The following is a 12,632-nucleotide window of genomic DNA, read 5'->3' as shown; positions in this document are numbered from 1 at the left end:
AAGTTTAAGTGGTCAAAGGGTGGAATGTTATGGATTGAATTGTGTACCTGAAAATAGGTATTGAAATCCTAACCCCTGTACCTGTTAACAAGATCCTGTTTGGAAATAAGGTTTTGTTATGTTAATGAGGTCATACCAGAGTAGGGTGGATCCTACAGCTAATCACTTCTGAGTTATAAAAGGAGCAGAATAGACACAGAGACACACGCAGGGGGAAGATAAATGCCAAGGAACTCCTGGGACTACCAAAAAGGAAGGACATCCTGCTAGAGACAGACTCTGAATTTGGACTTCTAACCTCCTGACCTGTAATAAAATAAATTTCTGTTCTTTAAAGCCACCCATTTATGATATTTTTGTTACTGAAGCACTTGGTAACTAAGATAGTACTAGAGTAGAATTTTGGAAGCAGCATTTCTTTGGGGTGAGAGATGGAGGACAGTGGGACTTCCTTTTCAACAATAGCTAACAGGTAGGAGGCATGAAATTACAGTTCAATACATGCATGCTGGTTCAGGCAAAGAATATACCTGCCATATGTTTTTGTAATGTCTCTCAAGTGGTCACTGTCACTGCTTCTACTGCCTTTTTTATAGGGGCTTATGATCGAGTCTGGTTACTGCAGTTGCCTCTAAATTTATTCCCTGCCTCCTGTATCTCTTCTGCATGATTTCTGATTAATATTTTAGTTAATAGGTTTTCCATTCTTATCTACCATCACTTTCTACCATGCTGTATAAAACTATACTGCTTGTAATTCCCACTATACCATACTCTTCCATACCTCAAGAGCTTTCCTGTACCTGAAATAAAGATAGAAACAGATAGCCACTCTGTTGAGTCAACTCTGACTCATGGTGACAACAGAACAAAACTTTGTCTGGTCCTGCATCATCTTCATGGTCACTGGCATGTTTGAGTCCATAGTTGCAGTTATTGTGCCAGTCTATCACACCAAAGGTCTCCGTTGCCCTCACTGGCCCTCTACTTGACTAAATATGATGTCCTCCTTCAGTGTTTGATCCCTCCTGATGACATGTCCAAAGCAAGTGATTCACACAATGTTCTGTTTTAATCCATAAGGTTTTTGTTAGCTTATTTTCAGAAGTAGATTACCAGGCCTTTCTTCCTAATCTACCTTAATCTGGAAGTTCCACTGAAACCTGTCTACCATGGATGACCCTGCTGGTATTTGAAATTCTAGTGACATAGCTTCCAGCATCACAGCAACACACAAGCCACCAGAGTACGACAAACTGACAGACAGGTGGTGAGAAACAATATTACCTCCCTTTGACTCATTTTTTCCATGATTTCTACTCTTGTAGAAGGCCCTATTGCCTTTTCCTCCAGAAAAATCTAGCAGATGAATGTAAAACTTTGTGGAATAAGGTATCTTCTACAGTGTATACAGTGCCTTAGCATATATTAAGATAAAGTACAATATAGACAAACTTCTGGCTAATCTGTTATAAAAAAAAAGAGAAAATAAAATGTGCAACATGAGGAATATTAAAGGAGATGTAACTATTGACATCAAAGTGTAAATAAATTCTAAGTAAATTAATATCAAATTTCACAAACATAAATCTGTAAATATAATGAAAATGTTTTTATTCTAATAAAATTAAAAATAGATTAAAGAATGGGTAGAAAATGCAGCCAAATCTGTGCTTAGAGAAAAAGTTATAGCTATTAATACTAATAGTAAAAAATGTGAAAGTTTTTCAAGAAATTATATCAGATTGGACTGAGAAGGACAGAGATAGTACAAAGTAAAAAAAGGTCTTTGATCCTCAACCTACTATGGGCAACGTGATAGGATAAGAAAACCACTCAGCTGTAACATGGGCTGTTTTTTACCTGGAAAAGGAAAGATGATTTGGAGGATGGAACCAAAAGCCCAGGAGGCAGAGTCAAGAACCACAGAGGCTTATTCCAAGGAGCAGAATTGGGCTAATCAAGAAAAAGGGCAAAATGTGCCTGCTTAGATTTTAGAATTATTATGGACAAGGGATTGCAATGTGACTCCTGTGTATTCCACCTTTCTCAATAGGAGTGTTTATTGTAGTTATCTTGCCACTGTATCATCAGTGTTAGTTAAGTGTTTGTGAGAACAGATGACTTGTATCTTTAGTTCACAGGTCTTCAAATCAAGAGGGACCCTATTCAAGTAGTTGCAGCCAGTGAGCCTCATCCATACTTGAATATGCATTAGATCTCAGGATGCTGGACTCGAAGCTGATTCTATAATAGGATGATACGGCAACAGGTTTGGTTTATATATATATGGCTGTTTCACTTGTTTTTATTTTTTTATTATTGTTGAAAGTATACACAACTAAAATACACCAATTCAACAATTTCTACATGTACAATTCAGTGACGTTGATTAAATTCTTTAAGTTTTGCCACTATTCTTGCCCTCCTTTTCTGAATTGTTCTTCCTCCTATTAACATGAACTCACAGTCCCCCAAGGGGATGACGTTTTGGGTGACCATGGGAGGGTATGAATGTATTTTGGTATGTGGGGAATATGTAAATTATTTGTGGCCAGAGGGCTGATTGTGATAGACTGAAGATGATTTCAAAGCCTTTGCTACTTTTCCCATTGAGAGGTGCAATGTAGTTTCCTTGTCCTTGAATCTGGGCTGGCTATAGTAATTTGTCTTACCAATAGAAGACGGTTAGAATTATGCTCTGGGTCTTCAGAGGCAAAGATCATAGGAAACATTGCATCTTCCTTTTGGGTCTCTTAGAACACTTGCTACTGAGCCATCATATGAGAAATTCACCTACCCTGATGGTGAGACCATGTGGAGAGACTCTAAGACTATATGGAGAGGGAGAGGCTTTCGAGCCATCCCTGCTAAGGTACAGGCATTTGAGTGAAGCCATCTTCTACTCTCTACATTCGCCAGGATGCCAGCTGAATATCACTGTGTGACTACAATCAATGCTATGTGGAGCATAAGAATTGCTGAGCCAAGTCCAGCCTGAGTTTCTGACGTACAAAATAATGGGGTATAATAAAATGGTTTTGTTTTAAGCCAGTAAGTTTTGGGTGATTTTTTAATGCACTTTAGAGAACTCGACCATCATTTTTCCTCAGCTAATAAATGATGCTCCTGTTCCCCTGATAATCTAAGCCAAAAAATTAATCAGTTATCCGCCACTGCTTTTATTGTTAACCTCCCCAAACTAATCCATTGATCGGTCTTTTTTGGCTCTTTACCTAGACTTTACCTTCAATCGGTCAACTTTTTTCTAAGTACACCATAATCATTCTAGTCCAATCAACCGTCATCTAAGTTCTTGAGTGTAGCAAACCCTCTCACTGGTCCATTGCTCCCACTCTTCCCTTTTTAAAATCAATTTTCCGTACAACAACCAGAGTGATCTTTAAAAACATGAATAATATTAGGTTGCATCCATTTTAAAAAACCATTTAATGACTTCCTATTCTGTTTAGGATCCAAACACTTTTCCATATCCCAGGATCTGACCCGTTTTGTGTACCCCTGTCCTCCTGGTTTATCTTGTCCTCCTTTTTATTTCTTGAGAATATCATGGTATTTGCACTTAACTGTTTTCTGCCTAGCAGCATTCCCTACCACTGTACATCAAAGTATACTTCTCATTTTTAAATTCTCTGCTCAATTATCATCCCTTCATTTTATAATTTTCTACTCAAATATTGCCTTCAAGTGGCCTTCATTATCACTCTAAGGTAACACCGTTTTCACCACCACAGTTGTTTTATTATTTCAAACCCAATGATATGTTTCTTTTATACCATTCATCATATTCTGCGTTTATATTTATTTATTCTCTATTGTCTCCCCTACTAAAATCTGAGTTGAGAATTCTGTCCTATTCATCAGCATATCCTCGGTGTTTACTCAGTTCCTAGAGCATAATAAACACCAAACAAATATTTTTGAAATGAGTAGGTGAGTTTTTACCCCATATCTACCTGTAAAACAACCTTAGGATCTTGATCAAATATTCCTCATAAATTTTGAGGTCAGAGTGGCAGCAAATGTCAATGTTTGAAGCCCTCTCCCCCAACTTCTTCCTGAATTATTCATATATATAAATCATAAATATATAAATCCAAGTATGGGGAGGAGAGGAGAGGTGGTGATAGATGGTGTCAACTAGGAAAAGTTGATAAAGAGCCTTAAATTCAAAGTTAAGGAGTATTTTATCCAAAGAGAAGCTATTGAAAGATTTTGCATAGGAAGTAAAATGGTTAGATGTGTTTGGATCAGTCTGACAGCAAAGGGAAGAATATCTTTGAGGGTGACTTTAAATGTATAAATCCTAATCGATATGGAAATTGATAATATTGTCACTGGTTTTTGACTCTGGAAGTAATTCCCAATTATCAAAGTTCAGAAGATACCTGAGGTAATAGACAGGAGGCCTATGCCCACTCTTACATCCCAAATATGGGTCTGAAGTGTCCAGAGTGAGGCTAGTCTTTATATTCAGGGATGTAGCGTTTACCTAACTAAAGCTCCAAAATGTCATGAGAGCCAAGAGGCACCTAGAATTTTACAGGGCAATTGGAGATGTTATTTATGAAAAGATATGGACCAGAGATAGGAACTTAGGAGAGAAAGGCCAAAATATGCCCACTTGTAGAATGTTCATTATTAAGAATAAGAGGTGAGGGCATGTAGATTTGATTTAGGAGGAGATTAGTCTATGCGCACTTCAGAAACTTTTCTCTTTTAAGCTGGGCTTGGAATCTTACAGTACCTGCCCCTATGATGATAGTGGCCATAGTGAAGGCAATAACAGATTTCCAGTTGCTGTATTCTAGTCTCTCTCTTTCCTACTCAGCCCTGTGACTTTAGGTGGGAAACTGGTGACAGTAACAGCACTACCATCCACCCAACTCACCTAAGCTGGCCTTTTCTTTTACCTAATCCTGCCATTCAATAATCAACAACTTTTGTCAATTCCCTCTCTTAAAGTTTTCTCAAAGTTGTTTTCTCCTTCTCTTCTATGTTTCTGTCACCCTGGTTAAAATCTTTATCCTCTGTTTCCTGAAGTATTGTAATCACCTCCTAACACGTCACCCTCAAAGATATTCTTCCCTTTGCTGTCAGACTGATCCAAACACATCTAACCATTTTACTTCCTATGCAAAGTCTTTCAATAGCTTCTCTTTGGATAAAATACTCCTTAACTTTGAATTTAAGGCTCTTTATCAACTTTTCCTAGTTGACACCATCTATCACCACCTCTCCTCTCCTTTCCATACTTGGAAACCCTGGTGGCATAAGTGGTTAAGAGCCACCACTGCTAACCAAAAGGTTGGTCCCTATACTTAGTGCTTCATAAATGTAGAGTGACTTGTAATTCCCCAAACACCCTGCTATTTCATTCCTATGTGCCATTGCCAATACTATTTCTTATACTTGGAAAACCTTGCCGTTGCCCTTACCTTTCTTTCCCTGGCACACATTTAACCATGTTATAAGACTAAGTTCTGGTTCTTTATTCTCCAGAAAGTGTTTCTGTATTATCATGGGCATATTGCTCCTCTTTGCATTTTAAGTGTACCGTATTACTTCTAGGCAAGTAAACAGATACAGTAAGTGTTTAGAGTCAGACAATTACCTATTTGTTTTTGTATCACCACAATGCCTGGCACTTTATAAATACTCAGGTAACTATTATGTTGAATTGAACTGTCTCTACAACACTGGAAAAAACATTCACTTGGGTTCTGCAGCCCTCTGATGTGCAAGATGCATGGCTGGAGGAGAGGAAGGTCTTGCAAGGTCACAGAGATCTACAATGTGGCTGGAGCTCCGTTCTCCATAAATGGGGATGGAATAGACTCTCCCACAATTCATAAGAGGAATTAAAACATTTGTGTTCTGCCTACTATCTGGACCACTACGTAACTTTGAGTGCCTAGTAAGAGTTAGGAAACACTGGTGGCATAGTAGTTAAGAGCTACAGCTGCTAACCAAAAGATTGGCAGTTCAAATCCACCAGGCACTCCTTTGAAACTGTACAGGGCAGTTCTATTCTGTCCTATGGGGTCACTATGAGTTGGAATTGACTCAATGGCAGCAGGGGTTAGTATGAGTCAGGTCCTTTCCATGTATTACTTAATTTAATTTATTTAAAAATTTTCTTTTTTGCAAATAAAGTATTGAAACTTAAGCCAGAAAGTGACTACAACCCCATTATTTAATCATTTCATGTGTTTTCACTTATCCATGTTACCTTTCAGTTCTTGTTCTGTATTTTCCACTTAAAAATTTGCAGTATTATAGATGCTCTACATTTTCACTTAACAGTATATTATAAATAGTTTACATTTTGCGAGATATATCCCAACCGTCACTTCTCTCACCTCCAAGGACAATTGGATTCTAAGCCTTGCGTCCAGATCCATAACCATATGTTTTACTATTTGCTTTGAGGTGGTAGTTCCTGTACTGCAGTAAATCCCCCCTCACCCCTTCCAGTCTCATGACAATGATGTAAAAGAGAATAGATCATTTTCCATAAAACACGCTTGTCCAATCTGTGACAGCATTTCTATAATTTTTACAGGCTCTAATTTTGTTATCAATCCAGACCTATGGAGCTATGATTTTTTGCTAACACATAAATTGCAATACTTAGAATTAAAATCACTACTTTAATTCCTGTAAATAAAGAAAATTGCATTATGCCAAATGAGACAACTTGTTTTTAACATGCATTTAACTATGGGTAGACTTCAGGTCAAATCATGTGAACTTGGTGTCAAGACCTGACTTACTAAAAGCTAGGAATCAATCCAATTTTCCCATCCTCACCCTCGTTCCTGGGTTTCCGCAACCTAGACCATCTTGGAGGTCAAGTTTGTTGAAAAGATTGATACAAATTACCAGCTTAGGCTTGATTACCCTGCGCAAATCCTCTATATCAGAAACAGTGCTAAAGTCATTAGATTGAATGTGGTGGTGTAAAATAGGCTAAGTGCATGGAGCCTAGAAACAGAGGTCTTGAGTCCACATCTATCTGGGCAAACTATTGGATCTCTCTATGAATCAGTTTCTTCATCTGTAAGCTGAAGGAAATTTGTAATACCTGAATCATAGGATTGCTGTGAAAATTAAATGGAGATGCATAGTGGTTTTGGAACCAGACTTTCTGGATTCAATACTACTTCCACATCTTTCTAGCTGCATGACTTTGGGCAATCTACTTAATGTCTCTGTGCCTCAGATGATTTAATAGTAAAACAGAAATAATACTACCACTTCATAGGTTATTAGAAATATATGAATTGATATATGTGACACAGTTAGAATAGGGCCTGATACATAGTATGTGCAAATTATTGTTTGCTAAGTCAGTTGAATACAAGAAAAGTACTTGGCATCTACAAGTACTCAATTATTAGTATTCTTAGCATTGTTACTGGTTTCAAGGTATCTCTCAGATGGCTTTGAAGTGTATAAAAACGAGAGTTAAAACAAAGAAATACAATTTTAATTTAAGCAAGTAGTTAAGCTGCATCTGGTAGGTCCGAAGTGTGATACTTGTAAACAAAAATGCTATAGCTGGCCTGAAATGCTAAGATTGGATCTTAATATATTCTGACAGATGCCTTTCTCAGGGCCTCCTTTACATCTCTGTTCTTCAGACTATAGATAAGGGGGTTCAACATGGGGATCACCACTGTGTAAAACACGGACACCACCTTGTTCTGGTCAGTTGAGTAGCTGGACTTGGGCATCACGTAAATGAATGTAATAGTTCCATAGTGGAGAGTAACTGCAGTGAGGTGAGAGGTACACGTGGAAAAGGCCTTATGTCTCCCTTCAGTGGAGCACATCTTCAGGATTGTGATGAGGATGTAGATAGAGAGCTATGACAAGCACGGTAACCACAATGATGGATCCAGAAGAGATGGAAGGGATAATTTGAATGGTAGAGATATCTGAACAGGAAAGTTTTGACAAAGGGGAGAAATCACAGAAAAAGGGAACTATCTGATTTGGTCCACAGAAGGACAGACTCAATAAACAGCTACTAAATGTCCAAGCATTTACACACCCACCCAGGTAGGAAGTTCCCAGTAAGAGGATGCAGATTCTAGGGGACATGTGGGTGGAGTAGAACAGGGGTGAGCAGATGGCCACATAGCAATCATAGGCCATGGCAGCCAGCAGAAAGCACTCAGCTGTCCCAAACATGACCACAAAATAAGAGTTGGGCTTCACAGACAGCGACAAGGAGGACTGTTCCATGTCTCAGGAGTACTATAAGCATTGTAGGTGTGACTGATGTGGAACACCCAATGTCCACAAAAGCCAAATGGCTGAGGAAGAGGTACATGAGGGTGTGAAGTTGGGAACAGCTTCTTATTAAAATGATTATGCTGATATTGCCTACTAAGGTGACAACATAGATTCCTAGAAATATCACAAAGAAGATGACACAAAGTGTATGATCTTGTGTTAACCCCAAAATGATGAACTCTGTCACGATGATGTGTTTTCCAACCTCCATCTCTTCTATGAATTGTTCCTGTTAAGGCAAATGTGAACATTCATTTGTTTATGCTTTCATTCTCTCTTTTATTAGGTCCCTATTATGCTTCTCTCACACCACATGTTCCTGGTTTTCTTTGGTTATTCCTCAGACTCATTCACAGTGACTGTTTCCTCACCCAACCTGTAAATATCAGTGTTCTGCTGGATTGGGCTTTTTGGCCTGTTCGTCTTTGTATGAAAGGAGAATGAGTCAACCTTAGCCTCTGGGATCTCAGTTATATTCTTTTCTTCATCTAATATTTATATAAAAATCCCTCTCAAACATTGGTTCTTAGGCAGATCTCTCTCTCCTAAGGTGCACACCCACAGTTTTAATGACTTATTGGGAGTCTCCAGTTGGAAATTCCACAAGTACCTTAAACCCAGATTGCCGCATATCAAACTCATCCTTTTCTTTGACTACTCCTCCTGTGTTCTGTTTCTGGGGAATGACATCAGCATCTACTCCATCTCTTGTATCTGCAACTTGGGAGTCATCCTAGCCTTTTTCCTCTCACTGTATAACCTCTAATAAAGTCCATATATTCTATCTACAATGTAGCCCCCAATTTTATCTCTTTATCTCCTCTTTTCTGTTCCCACTGTCCCTACCTTAGTTGAGGCCCTGGTCATTTTTATTTTATTTATTTATTTTTTATTTTATTTACCTATTTTCTTCCCTGGCTTCATTATTATCTTCTTATAATCCGTTCACAGTACATCTGCCAGAGTGATCTCTTGCTGAAATACAAAGCAGATGACACCAAAAGGATACGTTTAAGGCTTTCAGTAACTTCTTAAGCTTTAATGATGAAACCTAACCTCATTAGCACAGAATACAGCACATGTTCTGATATGACCCCTATATATGACTCTTTGCTTGTCTCTCAGGATATTTCCATCTACCGCTCACTCTAGTGCAACCTTCCAGAACTACTTAGAGTCCTTGCAATGCACTCAGCTTTCTCTGGCTTTTGCTTCACCTTTCCTTCTGCCTGGACCTCTCCCACCTCCCACCACCACTGCCCTGGGTAACACGTACCCATTCTTCAAGACCTGTTTCTCTCAAAAGCCTTCTCTGACTCCTAAGGGTGAATCAGGTAACCTTTCTTTGTAGATATCCAGATTGCCTTTGTTTACACTGGGTTATGGTTTTTGGTGTTGTCGTTGTTTGCATTTACATGTCACTCTCCCCAGTTTGTACATATGATCCTCAATAACTGTGTATTTTATCCCTGTATCATAGATACCTAGTGCTTGGGCATGAAATGTTTTTAATAAAACTTTGTTGAATGCATGATTGTTTTAATAAATAGGCTCTAGGTAACCAGAGATAAATATGATTTAGGTTTCCCTGTCTAGAGAAACCAGGACTAGTGGAACAGGAAGGCAACCAGTACATGGAAAGTGCTGTAAAGGTGGTGTAAATAAAGTAAAATAATGACTTATTTTGTTTGTAAATAAAACTTATCTAAATATGTTGAGAAAAGAAAACACTTGAAGATTCAAAAGAAACATTCCTTTCACATCTGGATACTATCACACACATCAAGTATTAGAAATTTGGTGTATTTCTTTCTGGGATTTTCTTCCCCTTGGATATATTTCAATATAGCTTTTATCACATTGTAGATACATTTTAATACTGTTATTTTTATTTTACATTTAAATATAAGCATTTTATCACATTCCTCACAAATATAATTTTTGAGGTCTGTGTAATGCATTCAGTGACTCGACCTGAATTTAATTAATCATCCATTGCTTTTGAACATTTTATTGTTCACAATTTTTCACTGTCAGAGCTAGTAATCCCACAAGTTGGATCAGGCATCAGGAGGATAATGTGACAAAATACGATAAATTAAAAAAAAAAAAATCCCATTTCTGGGTATTTATCCTAAGGCAATAATTGTAAAGAAGTATGCTTTGTGATCCAAGGTAAGTGTATTCCCATGATTTGCAATAATGAAAACACTAAACTTACCAAAATGCTACTTGCCTTTCATTATTTTGTTGAGTTCGTGCCTGCATTTTCATCTCCATGATTTGCCATTGCCCTGTGACATTGAAGCAAAATGCCTGTGTTTTGAGGCAGTCCTAAGAAACCAGAATTAATGACAAATAGTAAGAGACACACAGAAATTACCGTAACCCAATGTTAGTTCCAGATCATACTAAAGATTCGGTGAAATATTAAGGGAATATTATATTTATCAGAATGAGAAAAGAGAAGTGTGAAAATAAATTTAAAACATTTAAATCAAATATTACAAATTAAAACATTTTTTAAATTGGGACTTATTTCATTTGTGCTACATTTTTCTTTCCATTAATTTCAGCTAAATAACAATCCCTTAAACCAAGTTTTACAAATATTTAAATTTGTAAATTTATAGATTTACAAATCCTTTTTGCATGTTTTTGTTTCATTTTTTACATATTATTTAAAAGCTGAAGAAATACCTACAAATCCTTAACTTTAGTAACCGCTCACTTTTGATTTACTTTAATTTTTATGTATATGTAAACAGTATTTACATATTTGTAAACATATTCTGGAGGAACCCTGGCAGCACAGTGGTTAAGAGCTCAGCTGCTAACCAAAATGTTGGCAGTTCAAATCCACCGGCTGCTCCTTGGAAACTCTATGGGACAGTTCTACTCTGTCCTGTAGGGTCGCTATGCATCAGAATTGACTGGACAGCAACGGGGTTAATCATATTGTACATTCCATTTTTGTATTTACATTTTCACTTATTCAATAAAATATTTCCCATTTTTCTGAATAATCTTCATAACTGAAATGCTGGATGGAATATACATGAAACTCCTTGGCATGGTGTTTATGGAGCTTCATAAGCTATCTCGCATTACTTTTCTAAGTGTATCTCGCTACATATGCTTCCTTGCAACTTTGGTGCTTTGCAAGAGTCATGTTAACATGACAGCAAGATTTATATTCAATGTTACTGGTTATAATTTTCATAGAAACACAATTGTCTACTAACAACATTATTGCAATTCCTAAGGTTTTAAACATTTACCATAAATGATAAATAACATCACCAATGTCTCCAAAATTTCTTAATTTTTTAAAAACACGAACACTTCTTACTTTAGAATAAGTAAGCCTCTAGTTTCTCTGAGGGTGGGACTGAGTTGTTTGACTGAGTGAAGAGTCAGGTATAATAAATCAATAGTTGAGAACCTGCAGCTCTTTAAAGAATGTGTTCTGTCTCTTCCTGGATGATCTACATAAAGTATCTGCTTAAATTACTCTAGTAACAGGCAGCTGACTGACTTTCATTTCAGCTGTCATTAAAAATCTAATTTTAGTCTTATCAATTTTTCCCCCATGAGTTCAACAGTGCAAACTGTCTACTTGTCTAGATAAAAAACTTTGAAGTATTTGAATAAAATTACAGCCTTGCGTGCCTTCCCTTTTCAAAAATTTAAGCATCCGTAGTTCCTTTGGCCTTTCCTCCTGTGGCGTACTTTTCAGACTCCTCACAGTTCTCCTCCTCAGCCTCTGAATGTGCTCCAGTCTGAGGAGTGAGACCAAGCACTGAGCCTCATTTGTGTTCTTTGCCTTCTGACTCAAGCAGAGTTTAGTGGGACCAACTGTGCTTTCAGTGTGTACACTGTGACAGCAGATTGCAGACACTGTAGATTCAGACAGCTCAGATCTTGGGCCTCCCACAGGTCAAATGTGTTAACTAGTATGGAACACTTAATTTCTCTAACTCTCAGTTTTTACATTTGTAAAATGGGAATAATTGTTCCTAAAATGCAACTTTGTTGTGAGATCAAAAGAGATGATGTCTGTAAAGCAACCAGAGGTGTTTGACATACATCAGGGATAGGTAACTACTTTCAGTAAGTAAAAAATTTTTCAGTTTTTGAATGAGAAGTCTAATTTTTCTGTTAAGATACATCAGAAGATTTTTCACTACAAATCCAAATTAAGACAGGAAGTACAGTATCTACACAATCTGGGGCCTTCTTAATTCTTAGCTATGCCACTCAGATGAATAGAATCCCAACTGATTCTTGTCCTTCACTTACTCTCT

General features: G+C 37.4%; 1 pseudogene; it reads right to left on the bottom strand.

The window, feature by feature from the left end:
• Positions 1-7,320: 7,320 nt before the first annotated feature.
• On the bottom strand, positions 7,321-8,536 carry LOC101361226 (olfactory receptor 491-like; annotated as a pseudogene).
• Positions 8,537-12,632: the final 4,096 nt, after the last annotated feature.

This window comes from Trichechus manatus, unplaced genomic scaffold (assembly GCF_000243295.1).
Source record: "Trichechus manatus latirostris isolate Lorelei unplaced genomic scaffold, TriManLat1.0 scaffold00232, whole genome shotgun sequence".
Lineage (NCBI taxonomy): Eukaryota > Metazoa > Chordata > Mammalia > Sirenia > Trichechidae > Trichechus > Trichechus manatus.
Note: the sequence above shows the minus strand (reverse complement) of the source record. Positions and strands in the feature narration are given on the sequence as shown.